This window comes from Equus przewalskii, unplaced genomic scaffold, assembly GCF_037783145.1.
Source record: "Equus przewalskii isolate Varuska unplaced genomic scaffold, EquPr2 ChrUn-1, whole genome shotgun sequence".
Classification (NCBI taxonomy): Eukaryota; Metazoa; Chordata; class Mammalia; order Perissodactyla; family Equidae; genus Equus; species Equus przewalskii.
Window position 1 is genome coordinate 180321 of NW_027228758.1, and position 22115 is coordinate 202435.

Sequence of the window (22115 nt, forward strand, 5' to 3'; positions counted from 1 at the left end):
CCAGTGAGGTCTTCCTAATCTGGGCTCTGGGAGCCACCTTTTCCTCTCCAGATGAGGAAAACTAAGTCCAGAGCAGGCATGACTTGTCCAGCTAAGGTCTATGGCCAGTTAGTGACCAGAACTAGAGTAGAACCCAGGTCCCCTCACCAGGTCTGATATATCTCTGAAGTCACCTTGAAAAAAGTGAATTTGTCCAGTGGCTGGGGGTCAGGCACAGATCCGTTGGCAGGTGTCCTGGTGCCTGGGGAGCAGCACTCTCGTGGGGCACAATGACCAACTTGGGGCCACAAACAACCAGGAAGTCTGGCCTGCTCTCCTTTCTCTTTCCTCCAACCCCAGAAGAAATGAAAACAAGAGTAGGTTGCAGCCCGGGCGTGGGAGTCCCCCAGGGCGAGGGAGTGCCCCAGGGCGTGGGAGTAGGTGTGCAGCGGCAGCAGTTGGCAGTTTTTCCTCCTCTGCCTTTGGTCCAGCCACAGAACACCTGCCGAGCCTCCTGGGTCCTGCTGCTCATGACACTGCCCATGGCCCCCTGGGCGCAGAGCCTGCACGTCCTGCCCTTCCAGTCACCAATCACCAGAGACACAGGGCTGCAATAACGCCCCAACCCTCTGACTTGTTTTTGCTGCTGTGGTTTGGGGGCTATCTCCCATTTCCTAAGCAGATATCGCCTTGGCGAGGGCCGTTGGATCAGGCGGGATTGCATTCAGCAGCCAGAAGCAGACCCACATCACTGTGGCGGCTGTCTGATTTCACGCAGCAGGAAACCAGACTGTCCCAGGCAGGCTCCTTCGCTCTTCCTCTCCACCAACCTTCACACAGGACTCTCATCCTTATGAATGCCTCCTGATCACAGGCTCCAGGCAGGAAGAAGAGAAAAGAAATGACCAAAGGAAGGGGCGGGTCTACACAAGAAAATCAAACTTTCCCACAGACCCTCTAGCAGCTCCTTGCAGATGCCTCATTGGTCAGAGCGGTGTCACACAGCTGCTTCTAGCTGCAAGGGAGGCCAGGAAATGTCCTATTGTGTCCAGGCAACAAATTGTGGTTTTACTAATAAGGAAGGAGTGAACTGACACTGCGTAAGCAGCATTATGTGTCAGGGAAGTGTAACGAGAATAAAATCAAGTCTTTGCTTCTCTTCCAAAGCCTGCTGCAGTAGGGCCACATTGGAAGGAAGCATTGGTCCAGCTCCAGAAGCCTGACGTCTGTGCAGGTCTTCGCAGAGACCCTGGCACACATGTGCAGTGCATCGCCCAGCACACAGCACCCAGCTGACCGTTTTTTACAAGCCTCTATACTTTCCTCTGCCTCCTCTCAACAGCTGCTCCAATCTCCCTCGCTTGAAAAGCAAAATAAAACAGACAAAGCAGAAAGAGACCACCCCACTGCCTGAGCCACTCCTCCCTACACCCTCTCGCCTTTTGACTCCTCTTCTGTTTCCATATTTTCCCTCCTCCTGCTCCATGCCCTTTCTTGTGAAAATCGATTTGGTCTCTGGGCTTTTATGAGCCTGGGCCTCCACCTATCACACCCATAAGCACAACAGAGGCTGCAAACAAAGGATCAGGGAGATTAGTTAAGGCCCGAGGATTAGACTTTGATATTTCCCCTCTACCCAGGTTGTGAGCGAGCCAGTGTAAGTCCAGCACAGCGTGTTCAACACCTGCAGGGCCTGTCGGGGTCAGTCACCCCTCTCCCCAGCCACGGAGACCTGCCTTTCCCTCCCCCCGCGGCCTCCTGCTCTCCTTGCTCTCAGTTTTAGTCTGAGTTGTCCCTCCCCTCTTTGATACCCATCCTAGTACCTTCAGCCACATACTTTCCATCTGCTCTTTCCAAGGCCCACTTAAGACCAAGTCTCTGAGCAGGCTCTTTCAGCTAACTTCGCTTGGCTCCAAGCCAGCCTGTCCACCATGCTCCTCTGATAAGAAAGCCCCTGGTTTATGTTATTTTTATTTGACTTGGTATTCAACTTTTGCATCACATGTCTGTTTTCTTCATAACTGTTCTGTCTCCACCGTTAGGCTGAGAGAAACCTGAGGGTAGGGGCAGGGTCTCCATCAACCGCTTGGGACAAGGTTACTCATTTTTTTTGTTTTTGCTTTTCAGCTGGTATGTTTTGGGCACCTTCCATGTGTCAGACTCTGAGGTAGGTGCCAAGGATATAAGGCAGACCCAGTCCCTGGCCTCCCACAGGACCTGCCTCTCGTGGCCCTGTTCTTGCCCCAGGACAGCACTCTGTCTATCGGGACGAGTGACCACTGTGTTGATGAAGATGAGGAAGGGATTGGGATTCAACCCCCACACTGAGCCCCATCTCTATGTTCCTGGACTCCAAGTTCATACCACTTCAGTGGCTGCTGTGAAAAATTCCCGGGCCTCCTCCCGGTGCCCCAGCATCTGAGGTTACTGTTGGCTGGACCTGCCCGCGGGGCCGCCAGGGCCCAAAGGAGTTGTTATTCCAAATGAGGGCAGTCAGCTGAATTTCCAAATCAAAGATTTTTCCACTTCAATTTTTCTCCTTTCCTCTTTTGTCTAAATTTGTTCATTTCATGGGAAAGGGATGGGGCAGTTCTCCTTCTAAGGGTTAAAGACTTTATGAGGAATGCCTGGGGGGATGGGCAGGGCTCAGGCAAAACCCTTCTCCTGTTAGGAGGGAAAGAGGAGGAAGTCAGTGGGAGGGATGATGAAAAGCCGAGCTTTTTCTCCTCCCTCCCCTGCTCTCCAATCCACTCCTGCATGCGTCTCTTTCCCTTCTTTTATCCTCCTCTCATCCTCTCCTCTACCTTTCTGTTCCCTCCTCCCCCTCTCCTTCCTCTTCATTCATTCATTCGCGCATGCATTCTTTCAGCAGGCATTGCTTTAGCAGCTACTATGTGTCAGACCCTGTGCTGCAAGCTAAGAACACAGGGACACTCAATGAAGGCTCAAGGCTCTCACAGTCCAGGGCTCGTGGAGGGTGGGCACTCAGATGGCAGGCCAGGGTGAGGAGTGACAGTTGGCAAAGAGAGTTAACTGGTAAGTCTCCAAAACCATTCAGAGGCCCAGGCAGTACATCTAAAGCATGGGAAACTCCGGGATTGAGGAGACAAGGCTTAGAGAACTTCTGCTGGGTGTCTGGTGCAGCCTGGCTCATAACCCTCTCCTGTCCTACCCTGGGGGAGGCATCTCAGTGGGAAGGGCATGGACTATGTGAGCAGGCTGCCCCTGTTCAAACCCCAGGTCTACCAATTTCCGTATGATCATAAACAGGCCCCTAATATTTTTATGACTATTATTAATTTATTTTAAAAACTTTATTTTTTAGAGCAGTTTTAGATTCACAGTAAAATTGAGCAAGAAGTGCAGAGTTCCGCTGTACCCTGCCCCCACACGTGCACAGGCGCCGCACTGTCATCCATCACATCCGTACGCACAGTATCCCCCACCAGATGGTACATCTGTTCCATCAGTGAACCTACGCTGACACATTATACCCAAAGTCCACCTTCGGGTTCTCTCTGGGTGGTGCCTGTTCTGCAGGTTCTGATGAAGGTATGATGACACGTGTCCACCATCACAGTATCATGCAGAATAGCTTCACTGTTCTAAAAATCCATGGGCTCCACCTTCATTTAATCTTTTTATCCTCAGTTTCTTCTTCTTTGAAATGGGGGAAATACCAGCTCGTGGGGTGATCATGAGGATACAACGAGGTCATCACGTACACGGGTGCTTTGCCTTAGGTGTGCGTTATTGTTGGACTATCTCATGAAAGGCCAAGAGCCCCCCACAGTGGCCCCTGATTGTAGCACAGGCTATCGGAGGACTGGGAGAGCCAGGTGGGGGGGGTGAGCTTTCTCCAGAGCAGCAAGGAGACGTTGCCTCATCAGGTTTGGTTGGTCGGCTACTTGGGAAGCAGCGGTGGAAGGAGGATAAGGAGGTCCACGGGATTCCAAAGGGACTCTGGACTGCCCCCTGCTCCTAAAGTAACCCATCCAACTTTATTGAGGCACCGCTCTGGCTGCTCTTGGCAGGGGCTCAGAGAGCCCAAGTGAGTCACTTCCACGTGGCCAATGTGGGGAGTGAAGGAGGGAGGGCTGAGGAGGGCCTATGCCTGGGCTGGGCCACGCTGGCTTGGAGAAGTTGTTCCTAAAATTCGCTGGCAGAAAGTGGGCTGCTGTGGGCTCTTAACCTGCCATGCAAATCGACAAGTAAACAGTCTCCAATGAGAATCCCAGATGCCCTGTTCATTCCAGAGACCCAGACACTCACTGTGGGCTCCAGGTGGGGGCCAGCTTGAGAGAGCCCTGTGCACAAGCCAAAGCAGGGCTGCGGTCTCCCCCACCGCCAGTATCCAGACAGTGATCTTGCCCAGGAGACCTCATTCTCCTCCTGCACCCAGACAGACAGTGACCACACAGGGAAAAGGAGCCCTGGCAGTACAGAGGGCACAAATGTATCACCCCTCATTCAGGGTGAAAAAAACTCATTCTGGGGTCTGCTTGGATGGTCTAGACAGAGCAAATTAATGGGTCACGGAGCTGGAGACATGGGTGGGTCATGTGGTAGGCTTGTATGGGTACCCACAGTCTCTGCCTCAGTAGGGTCTGTCACCAGGCAGGGACACAGCCAGGTTTGAGGGGATGCCACGCACTTGCTGTATATACGCTCGGAATTTATTGCGGTGAGGAGGGGTAGGGAAGGAGAGGATGGAATGCAGCACATCTGGTGACCTGATTTTTATTTTCCTGCTCTTGGTTAAGGGCCTTGGCTCTTCTTAGTGTTGGAGGAAGGAGTCAGAGAAATGGGGAAGGGGCACGAGAAGGAAAGATGGGAGCAGGGACCGCATGTTACTTGGCAGGGCTCAGATCCTGGGAAAGCCTCTACTCCTCAAGGTGTGGGAAGGGACTCAGTTTCCCTCTATGAAGACTCAGTGAGGAAGAAAAGTATGATCACATGAACATTTAGCAGCATCTCCAACAAAGATACAATGTGTAATAATATCCCTACACAAAAGCAGAAGAAGCACATGAACACCCACACCTTTAAGTATGGGTGCAAATGCAGCCAGCAACTATACAGACACGGAAACCTCCCCCTTCTTACACACATACTGCCACTGAGACACCACAGACGAGACCAGAGGTAGTCACACTCTTCTGAAGATCAAGGGAAATATGCCTTGAACCATCGTCGCTGCCTGGATTTTGCAAAGTCTAATGCCCATCTCAAGTTTTCTGCAGACTTCCAGAAGGCACTCCTGCTTCTGGTGAATCATTCAGTCCAGGGTCCTCTGGCCATTCCTCATGACTGTCCCTGTTCCACGGGCAGGGCATCCTCCATGCAGAGGAGAACATGGCAGAAACACTCGCAAGGCTTCTGTGATGTGGCAAACTTGGGAAGATTTGGAGAAATGAAGAAATTTACATTATAGCAATGCAAACAGCTTAGTTAAATAATAGACATTTCTGTTCCTATTTTTAACAATCCGTTGGTCATTTTTACAACTCAGGATCCAGACTCTCCATGTTATGCAGCAAACTTCTTACCCTTCTTCTCTGTTGTCTTCTTCTCAGGGGCAAAGCCCAAATTCCTCTCATTTTCTTAGATGGAGCAATTCAGCTCTCTCCCACCTCTGTCCCCAAACTTGGCTCCTGAACCCCCTTAGCATAGCCAAAAATTCACGGGAAAATCTGAAAATAGCCCCTGTGCCTTGCTAATTAAGGTTCTAAAACAGAGGCCATCTGCCTCCCCCATTTTCCTCTGCTGGGGGTAGTTTATATTTTTCTAGTTATACACAAATATGCAACTGCATACTGAGACACAGAAACACAGAACCATCTATCCATTTCCCCAAGTAGACAGAGAATGAACTTATCTATGCCATGCTCAGGCTGGTGAGCTGAACCTAAAACTGTGCCTCCCCCCACTTCCCATGTCCCACTTTTAGGGCTCCTGCCACCATGGACATATTAATTTAGAAAGCCAGCATCATTGAGATGCCAAGCACTATATGCCAAACACTCTCCCTGGGGTGAATGAAACAAAGCCCAGAACTCAAGGAGCTCAAGTCACAGGTGGAGTGGCAGGTAAGCAAACACATGATCAGGACATAAGGAGATTAAGCTGGAACCCAGGGGACATGCAATTTAGCCAGCTTGGGGGTGGAGGTGTGAGGAAGGTGTGCAGGATGAGTAAAAGCTCATCACTTAAAGAGGGGTTGTCACTGGGGGCCAAACCAAGCCATCATTCATCCTTCATTCATTCACTTTTTTGTGCTTGTGTGAGGAAGAGTGGCCCTGAGTTAACATCTGTGACCATCTTCCTCTATGTTGTATGTGGGACGCCACCACAGCATGGCTTGATGAGTGGTGCTAGGTCTGTGCCCAGGATCTGAAACTGTGAACCCCAGGCCACCAAAGCTGAGTATGCAAACTCAACCGCTGTGCCACCAGGCAGGCCCCTCATTGACTATTTTTTAGTTCTATGCTAAGCAATGACTAAGACAGACAGACTACTTGGTAATAAAAACTGTAGGCTTTAACAAATATGTGAGTGTTCTGGAAGGGGAAGCTGAGTCAGGTAAACCTCTCTAAAGAGGTGACACTTAGGCTGAGGCCCAAAAGAAGAATAAAAGTTAACTAGATGAAAGAGAGTGGGCACACATTCAGGAGGAGGAAGGGACATGTTTGAACCTAAAAGCAAGAAAGAGTTTGATGCTTGTGAGAAATACTTAGCAGTCCAGCATCGTTGATGCTGAGAACTGCAGAGGAGAGTGGCATGAGATGAGGCTGGGGAAGTAGGCAGGATCCAGACATATTAAGGAATTCCTCCAACGCACGCACTTCCTCCTGAGACAGTAGAGTGCAGAGTTAGGGGAACTTTAAGAAAGAAGAGCCTGGACTTGGACTCTCTGAGTAGGATTCAACCCTATGAGATTAAAGAGCTTTGGGGAGAAAGCGGATCTGACCAGCATGTGGCTGAGTCTGGGAGTCCCTCTGCATCCAGTGACCTTGGCCTGGGAGATATGGTCTAGAAAAAGTACAAGTGTACACTGTAGCCCAGTGTCACATGCAGGTGTGGGATTCTCCTCCCTTAGAGACGCCCCTGCACAGCCGGTGCAAGGATTTGGATCAACAAGGATGCCAGGCAGCATCAGACAGGGATGTATCAGTCGAATGTGACCAGCTTACAAACGAGACACCATGCAACAATGGTGGCACAAAGGGAGGCCCTGATGGTAGCCTGGCATATCCTCAAACTCTCCCTTCTCTTGGCATCTGAAGGCAGATTGACTCCTTGAACTGAGCAGCCACTGTGATCCTTAGGCCCAAAAGGGATATAGATTGGAGACCAAGTGGTGAGTGTGAATAATAATAAGAGGCAGGTCCTTATTTTTACTCCAAGCTAGTGAACTTGGTCATATAAGTTACACTAACCTAAAGGATGGGAAACCATCAAAAGCATTTAGGCAAGAAAATGTCAAGATCAGAGATATGTTTTAAAACATTACTTTGAACACTGTGTGAGGAAGGGATTAAAGGCGAGAAAGAGAGCAAAGCCAGAGAGATGAATTAGGAGGTTATGTTAGTTAGAAATGCTTTCAGCTTCAAGTAAGAGAATACCCAACATACCTTAAACCCTGTAGCAACATTTATGGTTTACCAACAGGAAATCGGGAAACAATGCCTCCTCAGGAACAGTTTGGGAGCTCTGTGATTTCATTAAAAACCCGAGCTTTCTCCATCCTTCTCCATCACCATCTTCCATGTGTTGGCTTTTTCTTCTCTCCTGTCGTCTCCTGGTTGCAAGATGGCTGCCTTAGCTTTCAGACACAATAATCTGATTCAAGGCAGGAGGAAGGGGGAAGGGACAGCGATAGCTACCATCTGTTCCATTTCTCTAGAAAGCAAAACTTTCCCAAAAGCCCATCACAGATGTCTTTTTACATCTCATTGGTCAGAACCAGGTCACATTGCCCCTCTAACTGCAAGGAAGGCTAGAAATTTGATCAGGCTTCTTCATTATGATTCAGTACCTGGAGCTGGACACATTGTTGCCTGGAGCAAAACTGGAGTTCTGATAGCCAGGTAAAAAGAGAAATGACTTTGGGGTAGGAAATCAACAGTGATGGTCACAGAGGCCAGGGAAGATGGCCCTGACTAAGATGCTGGCATTGGACACAGAGATATTTAAGAGGTGGAAGTTACAGAACTTGGTGATGGGATGTGAGGAATGAAGGAGGGGAAGGAGAAAAGGATGATTTCCAGGTTTGAGCTTGGGCAGCCAACAGATTGTGATGTCATCTACTACAACAGAAAATATGAAGAAGAAACACAGGTGTGAGGAAGATGAAAAGTCCACTTTTAAACATTGTGAGTTTGCAGTGTCTGCATATATTCACGTATTAACACCATGTATGCAGTTGGATATATTGCTCTGGAGCTCAGCAGAGAGGTCCAGGCTGTAGATATGGCCTTAGTCATTGGGAGCCAGGCAGTGGATGGGTTTATTAGACAGGATACTTTGGGTTGCACAGAAAGGAATATAAATTGAACAAGGTTAAGAAGAGAAAAAGAACATTTTTGGCTCACACAGCAGGAGCTGCATGGGATGGGGCTAAATTTTGGCCTAAGAGCATCTGGTACTCAAATTTGGAGGTTGACTTTTTCTCTTCCCCCCAGCTTCCACTTTTCTTTATCCTTTATAAGATCACAAACCACTCCTGGGTACATTATTTCATTGTATCCTCATGATTAGCCTTTGAAGCTGGTATATTATTGTCTCCATTTTAAATATGAAAGAGCAGTGGGCCAGCCCCGTGCCATAGGGGTTAAGTTTGTGCGCTCTGCTTCGGTGGCCCCAGGTTTGCAGGTTCAGATCCCAGGCATGGACCTACACACCACTCATCAAGACATGTTGTGGCAGCGTCCCACAAACAAAAATAGAGGGAGACCGGCACAGATGTTAGCCCAGCAACAATCTTCCTCAAACAAAAAGAGGAAGATTGGCAACAGATGTTAGCTCAGGGCCAATGTTCCTTGCCAAAAAAAAAAAAAAGAGAGAGAGAGAGAGAGAGAAGGAAAGAAAAGCCTGAAAGATTAAGTGGCCTGTCTTCACTCAAGAGAGGCACAGAATTTGAATTTGGTCTGCAGGGGACATGAATCCCTGACTCTCGGAGCTCCTGGATCCCCAGCTATGCTCAGAAAGGGCCTTTCAGTGAAGCTTGAATTGTTTTCCTTGCTGTCACGTACACCAGCATGACTGATGACTGTCTTTCTCTTGCAGCAACTCACTGAAGGTCAGCAAGAACTGACCAACACAACTCAATATCCCAACGTTTTTCTACCAAGTCCCCTAGATTGCTGCCCTGATGTTGTTTAACGTTTTACCATGGGAACGCTTTGAGCACGTCTAAATACTGAATAAGATCCAGGAGAGTAGCAAAGATTGGAGATACAGGAAACAGAGGGCTGAAGGTGGCAGGGCATGGGCTCCATGTCACCAGTGGAAAGATGGACCTCCCACAGTCGCCTTCCATTGTAGCGGGAGGCAGGGGAAGGATGGGCAAGGTGCAGGGGGATTGTACATGTCTGTGTTGGCTCACTCCATTCCTTTTCAACCCCGTTCTACACTACCTTCCTCTGTTATAGAAGCTGGAAAGGAAAATGCTCAAATTTCCAGCATCCCTTGCAGCTTGGGGTGTCCATGGGATGAGTTCTAGTCAATGAGAATATCAGAAATCCCAGAGGAGGTCTTCCCTTCCTGAATAAAAGGGTAAAGCAGTGAGATTTTCCATTCTCTCATTTTTGTTTCCTCTTTTCTTCTTGCCTGAACATTGGTTTTGATGCCCAGAGATCCAGCAGTTATCTTGCAACCATGAGGAGAATGGCCACACACTAAGGAGGATGGAACAGGAAGGTAGAAAGAACCCGGTACCTTGATGCCCTTGAGCAGCTGCACCTGCCCTGGCGTGCCTACCCTCAGACTTCCTGTTGCATTGGAAGAAAGGAAGGGAGGGAGGGAGGAAGGAAGAAAACAACTGTCTCAGTTAAGCTATGGCCTGTAAGGGTTCTGTTACTCGTAAGCAGGAGCCTGGCTTGTGCACCCCCGGGGCCTGCGGGGCCTCCCTTCCTTCCCAGGTGCCCTCCCCTGACAGCTGTGGGTATCAGCCTCCTGTCGAAGTTTGGCACGAAAGCAGGTTTTGCGTTAGAAGTCTCAGAGGAGCCTCTTTTTGGGAAGGAGTAGTGAAGACAAGAGAGAACAGAGAGACACACGGAGTAGCAGAAGGAGCAGCTGGCTGGGGTTGATTGATCTGGTCCTGGCCCTCAGCCTGCCACTAACCAGCTCTGTGACCTCTCTGGGCCTCAGTCTACAGAACAAAGGATTTGAGCTGGAGCAGTGTTTCTCAACTTCATAACCATCAAAAAGAAGGACCTCGTATTTCTTTTAAGATTTTTCTCTGCCAAACTGCATTTATCAAATAATTCATATTTCCATGAGAATACTGTGTTGATACAATTCCGGCCAAAAGCAAAGAAAAATAACTTTTTAATTTAGCCTTGTTAGTCTTACCATAGGATGAAACTTCCATTAGTTCTTTGGAAAAATTGGAAATGTTTCTCGGGTCCACATGATTATCTTGAGGACTTGTTGTGCCCTAGGGCTTTCCTACAAGAGTGCTGGCCTAGGAGTTCACTGGGGTCCAGTTCTGCTTTCCGTGATGCCGGAGCCTGTGCCCCTTAGGAGCCAGTGGAGGTGCATTTTCCCTCCTGCCCCCAGGCCCAGTGCCAATTCCCAGTGCCAGGAGCTCGCTTCCCTCGTGAAAAACAAGCCTGTCGGAATGGCACCTTCCTGCTGACCTGAGGGCACCTCATTCACCCTCCTGCCTGCTATCCCTCCTCACAGGCCCTTTCCCCCATCCCACCTCCCCCCCATCCCAGGAGGGAGTTGTCTCACCTAAGCCTTCATCTCCATGAGCCTGCTCTGCGGCCTTCTGACCTGAGAGACCTGGAGACGCTTTCAGCCAGTCAGAGGAGGAAGCCTGGTCATCTCCCTCAGGCAGCTCCATCGCCTGGTGAAGAGGGAAGGGCAGAGGCTCCCAACCCAGCTGATAAATGCTGTCACAGAGGGTCCAATCTGCTGCTGGAGCCCTGAACGGTCAGCTCTGCTTGGAAGTGCGAAAGGTCAGAGAGAGGAGGGAAGATCTGAGTCAGGGCCTGAAGGATGAAGGGAGAAGCCTTTGAAGACCAGAGCCCCAGGAAGGTCAGCTGGGCTGGGAAGGGCAGGGCTTCATGCTGGTTAGCAACTCATTTGCCTGATAACTTTATTTAAGGCCTCTCTCCCTCCTTCTTCCATCCTCCCACCAATATTTATTGAGCATCTTTTTTGTGCCAGTACCATGTTAGGTGATAGAAATAAATTCATATTCATATTTCATATCACAGGGCGTGCACTGTCCTGAAGGAGCTCACAGATTAGTGGAGAGAGAAACATGGAGAACTTGTAGCCTCTGGTCCTGCATTAGGGGAAGCACCTTCAAGGAGACACACCCTAGACTCCAGAGCAGCAGCTGACAACCCCTGATGACACCAGGCAGCGTGCCACCAAACCACAGAGCAGCCTCAATAGGTCCTAGCCCCAGGCCCCTCTTATATCTGACGTTTGCCCCGTCTTGGTTGAAGAGCAGCCCTGAGTCTTCTGTCCGCTCTGGAAGCTGTGGAATTTTCCCGCCTGGAGGCTGGAGACTGGAGCAGGTGACCTCTTATGCTCCACGCATCTGTAGTGGGAGGAGGGCTCTGAGGAAGCCTCTGAGCCTGCCCTTCCGTTCAGGCGGCAGCGTGCAGGGCAGAGGGGGAGGAGCCTCCCGAGAACAGGCTACATCTGCTCTCCTAATCCTGCTCCTGAGAAGGCGTGACAGGACAGTCCCCCCTCAGGGCCTCGCTGCCCTGCCACAGTCCAGGCCTGGACAGAGGATGAGGACTGTGTGCATCACAAAGCAATCCTCAGAGGTGCTACAGTCCTGGGATATCCTGGAGGAGAGAGACCAGTGCATTATACAAATATAAAGGGTTTATCTTTTTCTTCTTCTCTATCCTCTGTTTCAGCCCTTCTCCTGCCCCGCCCATGCTCTCCAAGCCAAACCAGCAAATTGGCAGAGAAAACTAACCAAGATCTATTTGAGGAATGGGAAACTTGGGAAAGAAGATGCTTCTAGAATTTCTTCCCCATGCTCTAGTCTGGGCAGGTTGCTCCCGGGAGGGTTGGGCTGTGGGTTGCCACTGTTAGAATCTAATAGGAGCTGCCTTCCTCTCGCTCCCGGCCCTGCCTAGTTATTTGCAAGCCTGCTTGTTAGGGAAATTCAATTCCCCCTGGAACCCACCACCTGGAAAAACACCTCGCAGCACACATAGTGAACAACGAGTGCATTAACGGGGGAGGAGGAGACGGTGGCAGGCACTGGACCAAGGCGCCATCAGTTCTGGAGGCTAGTGAAGTCTTCCAGCTGAACCGAAGCATGTTGTTGTGCCTGGCCGGGAGGACAGCCGCACTCGCCTGGCGTCTGAATGTGCCCCTCCACTCCCCGCTCTCCAGAGTCCGGGGGCACCGTGGAATGAATGCGCCATTGCTTCACCAGGCTTCCAGGTTTGGCTCTCTTTGCAGGCCTTTGCTAAGTGCCAGGGTCGCCTTCAAGTTCAGCTCCCTCCGTGAACAGAGCCCAGTAGGTGCTTGGAGAGCAGGGGGAGAAGGATGAGAACTCCCAGGATACACAGGCTCTGTCCGGGGAGCTCTCAGCCTGATGGAGACACACCTGCCCTCAGGAAGTGAAGGCAGAGAGAGTCCCACAGGAGGGAGGCTCTGTATTGCACGCAGTCGAGCATGAACATCAAAGCCATCCCCGTCTGCTGTGAGGAGACCACCTCCAAGGTGAGGACAGGGACTTTGGACAGGGTCAGAGGAGCAGAAGAGTAGGGCAGAGCACAAACCCCCCAGGCAGTGTGGAAGAGGCTGCTCTGCCCAGCAGAGAAAACAGTATGTGGGAGGGAGGCTGGTAGACCCAGGGGCCCCTGTGGAAGCAAGAGAAGAAAGACGGCTTTATGCAGCTGCACCTCTCTGTCCCTCCGGCCCGCGTTCTTCTCTGGCCGAGATCAGGGAATGTGATCGAGTGGTTTGGAAAGAGGTAAGAACCTAACATAGTGGGGCCTTTGGAGTGAGATCTGAACTGTGGCCCGAGCCCTAGCCCTGTGTCACTGGCCAGCCCACTAAGTGACATTGAACAAGTCCCTCTGACCCTACGTCTCAAAACCCAAAGCCAGGGCTGGACTTGAGGGCAGGGAGCCAGGATGGCTGTGCCGGATCCGCCTCAGGTGAGGCAGCGTTAAGCTGTATCCCCAGCTCCAGCTCAGCCGCAACCCGGCCCTGCTCCACCTCCCAAGACCAGGCCGCTCCCCGGGGGGTGAGGGGGCAAAGGCATTCTCCGTGGATGCCTTGGGAGCCACAGAAATGAACCGAGCACGCATCACAGGACCTTCCCCTCATCAAAGGAAAAGGAAACCGACAGGCTGGCGCCACCGACTGCGTCTAACAAAATGAGATTTAACAGGGATAAATGTCCGGCCCTGAACTTGAGTTTAAAAATCCAAGGGCAGGAACATGGAATGATGGAAGCAGGGCTTCAAACTGGCTTGTATAGGAAAGCTTTTAGGATTTTAGGGGATGATAATCTTACTGTGACACAAGCTGCTGGCGGAAATGAACGTTCGCCCTTCGGATGTATGAATGGTAATGTTTACGGTGTGCTCAGCACAGTCCTCAAAACAACCTTGGGGTAGGAACCACTCTATTATCCCCATTTTGCAGAAGAGGAAATGGAGACAAGAGAGATTTAGGAAATTTACTCAAGAACTCATAGCTAGTCAGTGGTGGAGCCTGGATTAATCTGGATCCAGACCCTGAGCGCTCCAAGACGGAAGTGTGGGACTTAGGACAAGGAAGCGACAGTCATTCTCCACTCTGCGCTAGAAAGGACCTATTTTCAGAAGTCTTCCATTTTTTTCTATGACCATCACCCCAAGTCTTCAGTAGGGGTAAAATGAGCACATTCAAAACAGGGTGTTTAGGCACATTGAAGAAAGGAGCGTTTGGGAACATCACATTCTCCATCTTCTTCTACCCAGGGGCTCCAGCCACAGCCGGGGGCAGTCATCGCTGATACCACCCTCAAATCCATCCCCCCAGATCCACCTGTCACTGGCCCCTCGAGTCACAGCGAGCTTAACAACCCGAAATCCTAGCAGCTTTCCCACACGTGCCATTTCTAAGCCCGGCACTTCCTGTAAAACACACCTCAGCTGGACGCAGGTCTCTCCATCCATGGCACTTCTCCAATCTAAGGTTCCAGCACCTCTCCCTTGATCACTGCAGACCCTTCTAACTACCCTCTTCTCTACTTCCTCACCACCACGCCGCTGTCCACACCACAGCCACAGGGGGCTCTGACACCCAACATGGGACCGTGCCGCTGTGCCACTTAGAGCCCTTCCCTGTGTCACACTTTACGTGGAATGAGACCCCAGCTCCTAACCCTGGTCCGCCCTCACTCTGCAGCCTCCTCTCTCCCAGCTCCACTCACTGGGTCCAGCCACTCAGCTTTCTTCCGTTTTTGCTACATGCTCCGCCCCTTCTTGCCCCAAGGCTCTCGCACAGGCTGTTCCCTCTGTCAGAATGCTCTTCCCCCTCCAACCACTATTGCTGCTACTCCTCATCCTTCAGGTCTGGGGCTGAATGCCATTTCCTCGTGTAGGTGCTCATAGACTCCAGCCCCTGAGTGGATTTGCCCTGTTATTCTCTGGCATGATATCCCAGTCTTTTCTTCCTCTACAGTGGACCACACACTGCACTACATACACACTGAAATTATGTATTTATTTGTGCATTTACTGTAAATTCCATGAGCAGAGGGACCATTTTATTTTGTTCACACAGCAAACCCAAGGCTGAACACAGAGGCACATGATAAGTGTTCAGTCAATACTTGTTGAACAGGTGAACGGCCCAGAGGAGCAGGGCCAGGAAGCCATGGGCCATCCATGCCTGAGAGAAGGTTGGGAGCCGTGTGGTCCTAGATTTCAGGGCCGGGACTGCTTTGTTTAGCCAACACTCACACGGCACTGACTGTGGACCAGGCACTGCTCTCAGCGCTTTCTAAAGGGTAATCAATTCGTTCTCCTAACAGCCCCATCGTTACCACTGTTTTACAGGTGAGGAAACTAAGGCACAGAAAAGCTGAGTAACTTGCCCAAGGCTCCACGGTCATTAAGGGGTCGAGCCAGATTTTAAACCAGAGTCTGTACTCTCAGGCACCTCCATAAGAGACCAGGATGTGGAAGCTTCTGGGAGTCCTTCTCTGGATCCACAGAAGGCGTGCTCTCTAAGCAGGTAGTCCCATAGGCGGGGCCAACTCCAGAGGCCTGGGGAGCCAGCGCACTGGGAGAGAGTCCAGCATGGGCACAGCTGACTCTGGGACCCCTGGGGCCTCTCTCCCCACTACACCCCATCCAGGGCTGCTGGGGCGAAATGGATTCATGGAAATGAGGGTGCTGGCAATGTTGGAAGATGCTCCCTACACACAAGGCCGTAACTTCCCCAGACTGGCAGGGCTGGGACATCAGTGAGGTCTTCTAGTCGGAACGAAGGTCAGGGGACACAGCCAGGCAGGGAGATGGCTCCTGCTAAATGAGCCCATCACTTTCCTCCCGGCCCTGCCTGCCTGCTCTCCGTGCCTGACCTTTCCCCAACTCTCAGAGGGAGAGGGGAGAGAGGGAGGCTGAGGAGGAGCAGGGAGGCAGCCAGCACAAGAGAAGACAGGCTGCTCTTAAAATAGCAACCCAAAATCCTCTCCTGATTTATGAGGTTTGGTCCAAGCTGGGAGCTTTTGGATCAAACGAAAACTCCTTGGCCCACCCTGCCGCGGCTCAGCACAGGGTTTGTTTTCCAGGCAGATTGCCTCGGCCTGCCCTGGAAATTTTTGGGCAAAGGGGCCAGTACAGCCCAGGGGCAGAGGTCCGGGGCAAGGAGAACCAGTGGGACCCGTTCTGTGGACTGGGCAGAGGCCCAGGGATTTCTGGCATTTTGTCAGAGGAGCCAGGAGGGCAGCCTCAAATCGTACTTCTCCCCATGCAGACAGCTGGGCGGGAAAGCCCGCAGGATCCAGCCTGCAGACCATTTCAGCTGCAGCGTTTCGCTAGCCCCAACCACTCAGGCTGCATGAGGCAGGAGCGGGGCTCACCACCAGAAGTAGGCGCCCAGTGTGACAGAGACAACTGGGTCCGGCGGACAGTCGGGGCGGGCTGTGTATGGGAAACATCTGTAGTTGCCCATCTAAAGACAAAGACAGAGATGGGAGGAGGGAGAGAAAGGGTGGGGGTAACTTCTGAAGCCCTGGGGAAGGATAAATTAGGACACTCACGAAAAAATAAACACAGAGAGTGGAAAAAGGAAGGAGGAAGAAAAAAAGAGCCTTTTGCATCCTCTTGAAGGGCAAAACAGAGAAGATGGCCTCATCCCTAAACCGCAGCAAGAAGTGTTGGGTTAGACCTGAGGAAGATGGGAGGCCCTACCTACTTTGTATCCACTGGCATGAGGCACAGCGCGAGATGCGTCCTTAGCAGTTTGGGGGAGGATGGGGTGCTCTGGAGGGGTGGGCAGGATGGGCCCTGGATAAATGCAGGGAAGAGGGCCTGAAGATCTCCAGAGGCCCTTCTAAGTAGACTACGTGATTTTCTAAGAGCCAGGGAAAAGACAGAGAAGAAAGAACCGGGAGGAAGCGGGACAGAACTGACCTTTATCCAGGGTCACTGGATCGGCACCGTGTTAGGGCCCTGCCCACGATGTTATCTCGCTTAGAATTCGATCACTGGCCCTGGGCAGGTCTCTCCTTCACAAGAGAATAATTCAAGAGCTGTCCAAGGCCAAAGGGCAATTAATTAAGCAGAATCAGAATTTGAACTCAGATCTGACACAGGCGCCCATGATCTTTCCCCAGGCTACTTCCTGGGGAGGCTCAGAGGAGGGAGCCAGCCAGGGACAGGGGAGAGAACGTGGACCTCCAACACCAAGGACAAACGTCTGCGTCTGCGAGAGATGACTTGTGACCCCGGACAAGTAATCTCTGTATCCTAGTCTCGGCTTCCCATCCTGAGGGTGAGGGCCCGCGCTGGCTGCTCTCTGAAGCCTTTTCCCCTCCAAGCATACAATGTTGAGTTGGGAACCTGCTTCCCTCCTATGCCGAGGCCTTCGTGTTCCTACGTTCTATTTTGGGCCTTCTCTCTAGGGGGTCCCCCTTCCTGCAGCCCGCTAAGGATTGAGGGCAGAGCCTGGAATTATGACAACACCTTCTCTAAGTGGATGTGATCAATTAATTAACCAATAAATAAACAATTATTTATTAACTCTACCACGTGCCTGGCTTGGTGCTTAACTGACCATACAAAGAATGAGACTTGATCTCCAGCCCCAAGGAGCTTACCTGCTAATGCGATGTCCACACCCATCAAGGACGTTTGCTGAATGTGAGCAGAAATTGCTAACGCGTTATGGAGAAGCTTTGTCAGCCATGCCCACAGCAGCCCAGCCCTTCCACTTCGGGACAAGGAAGAAAGATCTCTGTGAGCCGAGGTCGAGGGTGTTTGGGACCTCACGATCTGTGTTGACGGCTACACTCTGGCCCCTCGGATGCTGGCTGCCTCTGACATTGGAGCCCTCATTCCTGAGGTCACAGTTAGTCGTCTCTGACCTCAGTTGGCAGCCTCTGGGAGAAGCTAGTGCACCTTTAATATGGCCAGTGGACAGTGAGGAGTGTGAGCATGGGGCAAGCATGGAGCAGTGTGGCCACATGTAGAGAGGGCTGACGAACCTGGCTGCAGGGGGCAAACCATGGAGGTCTCATGTAGAGGAGGAGGGGATGAGAATGTTCACAGGCCTGGAGGAGAGGAGGCGGGTCTTGTTCCAGGGACTGCAAATAAGAACTTGAGTGACCTGGAGAGTAGAGGACCAGAGAGTTGTAGTAAGAGACAGCAGCGAAGCAGTGGGCAAAGCCAGCTCAGAAGGGACTTGGAAATGACGCTAGTGGGCCTGGCCTTTACCCTGAGAGTCACAGAGGAGCTCTTCCTCCTGCCCTTGTCCAGATTAGCCTTTCTGTGACCAGTCCTCTTTCCTGCCTTTCTTTATAAGGCTCCCAACTGCTTAAGACAAATCCCCTTCTGCTTGGCCTGGTCAAATCCTGCCCACCTTCTAAGACCCTGTTCAGATTCCCTTTCCTCCCGGAAGCCTTCTTGGGCCACCTCATTTCATTCATTCATTCATTCAAAAATGTGCCTTAAGTTCCTTTAGTGGGCCAGCCACCATGCTAGGCACTGGCCGTGAACAAGCAGATATGGTTCCTACCCTCATGCAGGATAGAGTGCAATGGCTTAGAAGCCTCAGAGATCTCTCCTCTTTTGATCTCCTCGAGATGCCCGGCCAATGAGGCTGTCAAGGATCCCTCCATAAGCTCAGTCCCTTCCCTCCTGGACAGATAGTTCCTTGTGGCTGGCACAGTGCCAGGCACTTGGGGGTGCTCAGCCCATATTCTAAAGATGTCTGGCTTTCCCACAACACAAAACAAATGGAAAGTCCTCCTGGCTGACACCTGCCCCTTTCACTACTCCACCAATTCTAGCCCAGCTCCTCTGCAGAGAAGAGACATGGAAGCTCCAGCTGAACCTGGGGCCCCAGGACGCAGAAAGAGAACGGAGAAAGCAGCAACTGGTGGGGAGGAAATGCCTGGGCTGGGCTGGATGCCAGCCCCAGTGCCTCGGGCCAAGTCTCTGCGCTCTGGAATGTGACAAGGGCTTGCCAGGGCATCTTGAAGAGGCTCCTCCCCAAGCCACTCCTCACCCTGGACAGAGCCACGCTGGCGGCTCCTCCTGGGCCCTCCTTGCAGTGCACTGGTGCCCCGCGGCGGACAGAAAGCAGGCCCTGATCTCATGCCCTCCACAGAGTGTGTGCCCCACTGATGGAGAGGCTGAGAAGCCCGCACGTCCGTGTGCTGCTTCCACACTTGGATGGGGGAGCCCTGGGCACGGCCCCTGTGCTTTCTCCACCCTGACCTCAGACAGCTGGCCTGGGCTTTCGGGTTTTTGCCTGACAGTGTGGCACTCTCAGTTCAGGTTAGGCTGACCCCCGCCCCAGTGTTGTCGTCCTCCAAACCGGGCACAGACCCACCCCCTGCTGGTGGGCATGTCCCAAAGCAATCTTAAGGACAGAAACTAGCTCTTCTGAGGTTAGTCTAAATGCCCACATATGGGGGCTGGGCCATGCTCTGTGATCCTCCCACCTTCGGGCGCGGGGGACATGGGGAGTGGTCATGCTGACAGACACCAACGCTTCTGCCCCCCTGCAGTTCACCATCTCCAGAGACCATCCTCTGCTCTGGGCACAGGATGAAGGGCAGAGTCAGAGGGGATGGCAACTGAGAACCATTGAGGCTGGCGGGGGAGGCGAGGTGGAAGGCTGGAGGAGGATGGAGTTCTCCTGGGGCTGAGAGCGTGCCCTGGAATGCTGCGTAATGTAGGAGCATCAAGTTTTAAATCTTAATTAATAACAGGCTGTGTGCAACTGCTGGAAAGAGACGGGTGTTAACCCTCCAGAAGCCACTGGATAGTCCTAATCCTATGGCTCATCTCTGGGCTCTGTGCTGGCCCCTCACCTCCCAGAGTGTGAGCCTCCTGAAGGGCCATTGCCACCGTCCTATCAAGGAGGCTGAGCGGAGCTAGCAAGAGAAATGCTACAAGGAAGTAGACAGGGCCAGGGAGCAGTAACCAGGTCTGGAAGACGTCCGGAGGAAACAGGGCTAGAGATAAGGAGGAAAGAGCAGGAGGGCAGCTGGAGAGATCGAGGTGTAAGGAAGAGTCAGATCAGCTGCGGGAAAATGAGCAGGGACTGAGTTTATCCGCCAGAGGGAAGGAACGCTGAGCACCCCTGAGATGTGAGTGCTGGGGGCTGCGTCCGGGGCTTTTAGACACGTTTCATTTAAGCCTCCTTGCAGCAAGGGCCTGACCTCTTTTACAGGAGACTGAAACTTATGTACGGAGTTTAAGTAACTCTCTTAGTCCCGTGGCTGGGGTGGTGCAGTGGGGCTTTGGATCCAGGCCTACCGGACTCCCAGTGGGCTCCCCATCACTCTCAGCAGTTCACCCGAGAAAGAAGGTGTGGCTGGATGGGAGCAGACAAGAGGGCTGGAACTCCAGAATCCTAAAAACTGAGGACTGAAATCCAGGGATCCGGCACTCTGACTCTGCTTCCAGGAGGAATTAGATTTCAGCCAGAGCAACGTCCCATCTTAATTAGGCAGCCAATTCATTTCGATGGGACGAACCAACCAACCTGCTTTCTTCCCTCTCTGCCTCTCTCCCTCCCTCTCTTCCTGCCTGCCTGCCTGCCTGCCTTCTTGTCTCCCTCCCTCCCTTCCTTTTTTCCTTCCTTCTTTCCCTCCTTTCCTCGCTCCTGACATGATTTATGGAGCAATTATCACCTGTCAGGTGTGGTATTAAGTCTGAGGAGCAAACATGAATAAAAACCAGCCCTTGCCTTTGCAAAAATCACAATGCCTTGGGGAATTCCAGGAAATAGAGGCAACTCTTTACACAAACACTCCTGCTCTCAGTACAGTCTTCTCCTCCCTGTCATGACTTTTGAGTTCCTCATCAGGTCCAGCAAACTGCTGCTTCCCGCTCCAGCCCCAGCTCCCTCTGCTTTGAGAGAGAGACAGAGGGTCAAGCTCCTGCCGGCCCCTCCTGTCCCTCAGCTGCTCCAGGGGCTACAGCCAGAGTGGTCAGTGACACCACAAACAAACAGGCCTCTGAAAGCCTTTGAGCTCCTCGCACACAGCTGGACACAGCTGGGGCAGCCCAAAGTCTCCAGGTCATAAGTCACGCTGACTTCCAAGCCCGGAAGTCAAATAACGGTTCCCTGGCTTCCAGCCTCTTCCCCTCACAACCACAGACCCAACTGTCTCCTACACATGGAACCACTCACCACACCCCATTCCTCTCTGCTGTGAGGTCACAGTGCAACAGACAGCCGTCACCCACAGGGTCTACTCAAAGTGGCTGCCATCAAATAAACTCAGTCTGGCAACAAAAAAAAATTTCCAAATGACTTATTTGTGTGCATTCTTAAATACTGTGAAGAGCATGAAGTAGATCAGAATAATACTTCTTAAAATCCTGTTTTTCCTCTCCCATTTCTTTCTTTCTTTTTTTCTTTTGTAAGGAAGATTCACCCTGAGCTAACATCCATTGCCAATCTTCCTTTTTTTTTTCTTTTTTTTGCTTTAGGAAGATTTGCCCTGAGCTAACATCTGTGCCAATCCTCCTCCACTTTGTATGTGGGACACCTCCACAGCATGGCTGAAGAGTGGAGTAGGTCCGTGCCCGGGATCCGAACCCCTGAACCCAGGCCACCAAAGCAGAGCATGCTGAACTTTAACCACTGAGCCACTGGGCCGGCCCCCTCTCCCATTTATTTCTCTGCATACCAAGTCTGATCTTGCACCTCTCCTTTCCAAAATTCCTACCTCCCAAACTCCTCTTCCAGCTCTAACCACACACTCCCTCTTCTTCTCTCCCCTTTCCTCCTGATCTGGTAACACAAAAGCCCCAAATACGCAGTCTGGCAAGGTCAGACCCTCCCTTGAGAGAGGAGGGGAAGAGACGATGGGTAAAGCCCCCTTTCTGACGCAGGGGAGGGGCAAAGGCTGGACGCATCCGTGCACCAGTCACATTTCCCCCCACAGTAGCCGTCAGCGCAGACAGCCCTTCCTGACCTCACCAAGCCCCAGCGGGACAGAACGATTTCCAAAAAGAGCGACAAAGTGATCTAAATATTATGTTCCAATTCCAAGCGACAATGGGCTACCATTAGTCAATTATCCCAATTTTGAGTAGGGAAAATATGGTCACCATATGTCTGGCCCACCCTTCCTCTTAGCAGCCCTGGTATCTCCTGACTGTGTTAAATACTTTCTATATTGCAATAGACGGAATGTCCACGTCCCGCTAAAATTCATATGTTGAAATCTGAACCCCCAACATGAT

The 22115-nt window shown here is 51.7% G+C and overlaps 1 long non-coding RNA gene across 2 annotated transcripts; it reads right to left on the reverse strand.

Annotated features, from left to right (window-relative positions):
* Positions 1-3286: 3286 nt before the first annotated feature.
* LOC103563865 (uncharacterized) lies at positions 3287-11949 on the reverse strand. 2 transcript variants are annotated; one of them, XR_547957.2, is made up of 4 exons: positions 11380-11949; positions 10939-11146; positions 7614-7780; positions 3287-5373 (listed from the first exon to the last, which is right to left on the reverse strand). It is a non-coding gene; the product is annotated as an uncharacterized lncRNA (long non-coding RNA). The 2 variants fall into 2 exon arrangements; XR_011537067.1 differs by having other exon boundaries at positions 11532-11924.
* Between the last annotated feature and the right edge of the window lie 10166 nt (positions 11950-22115).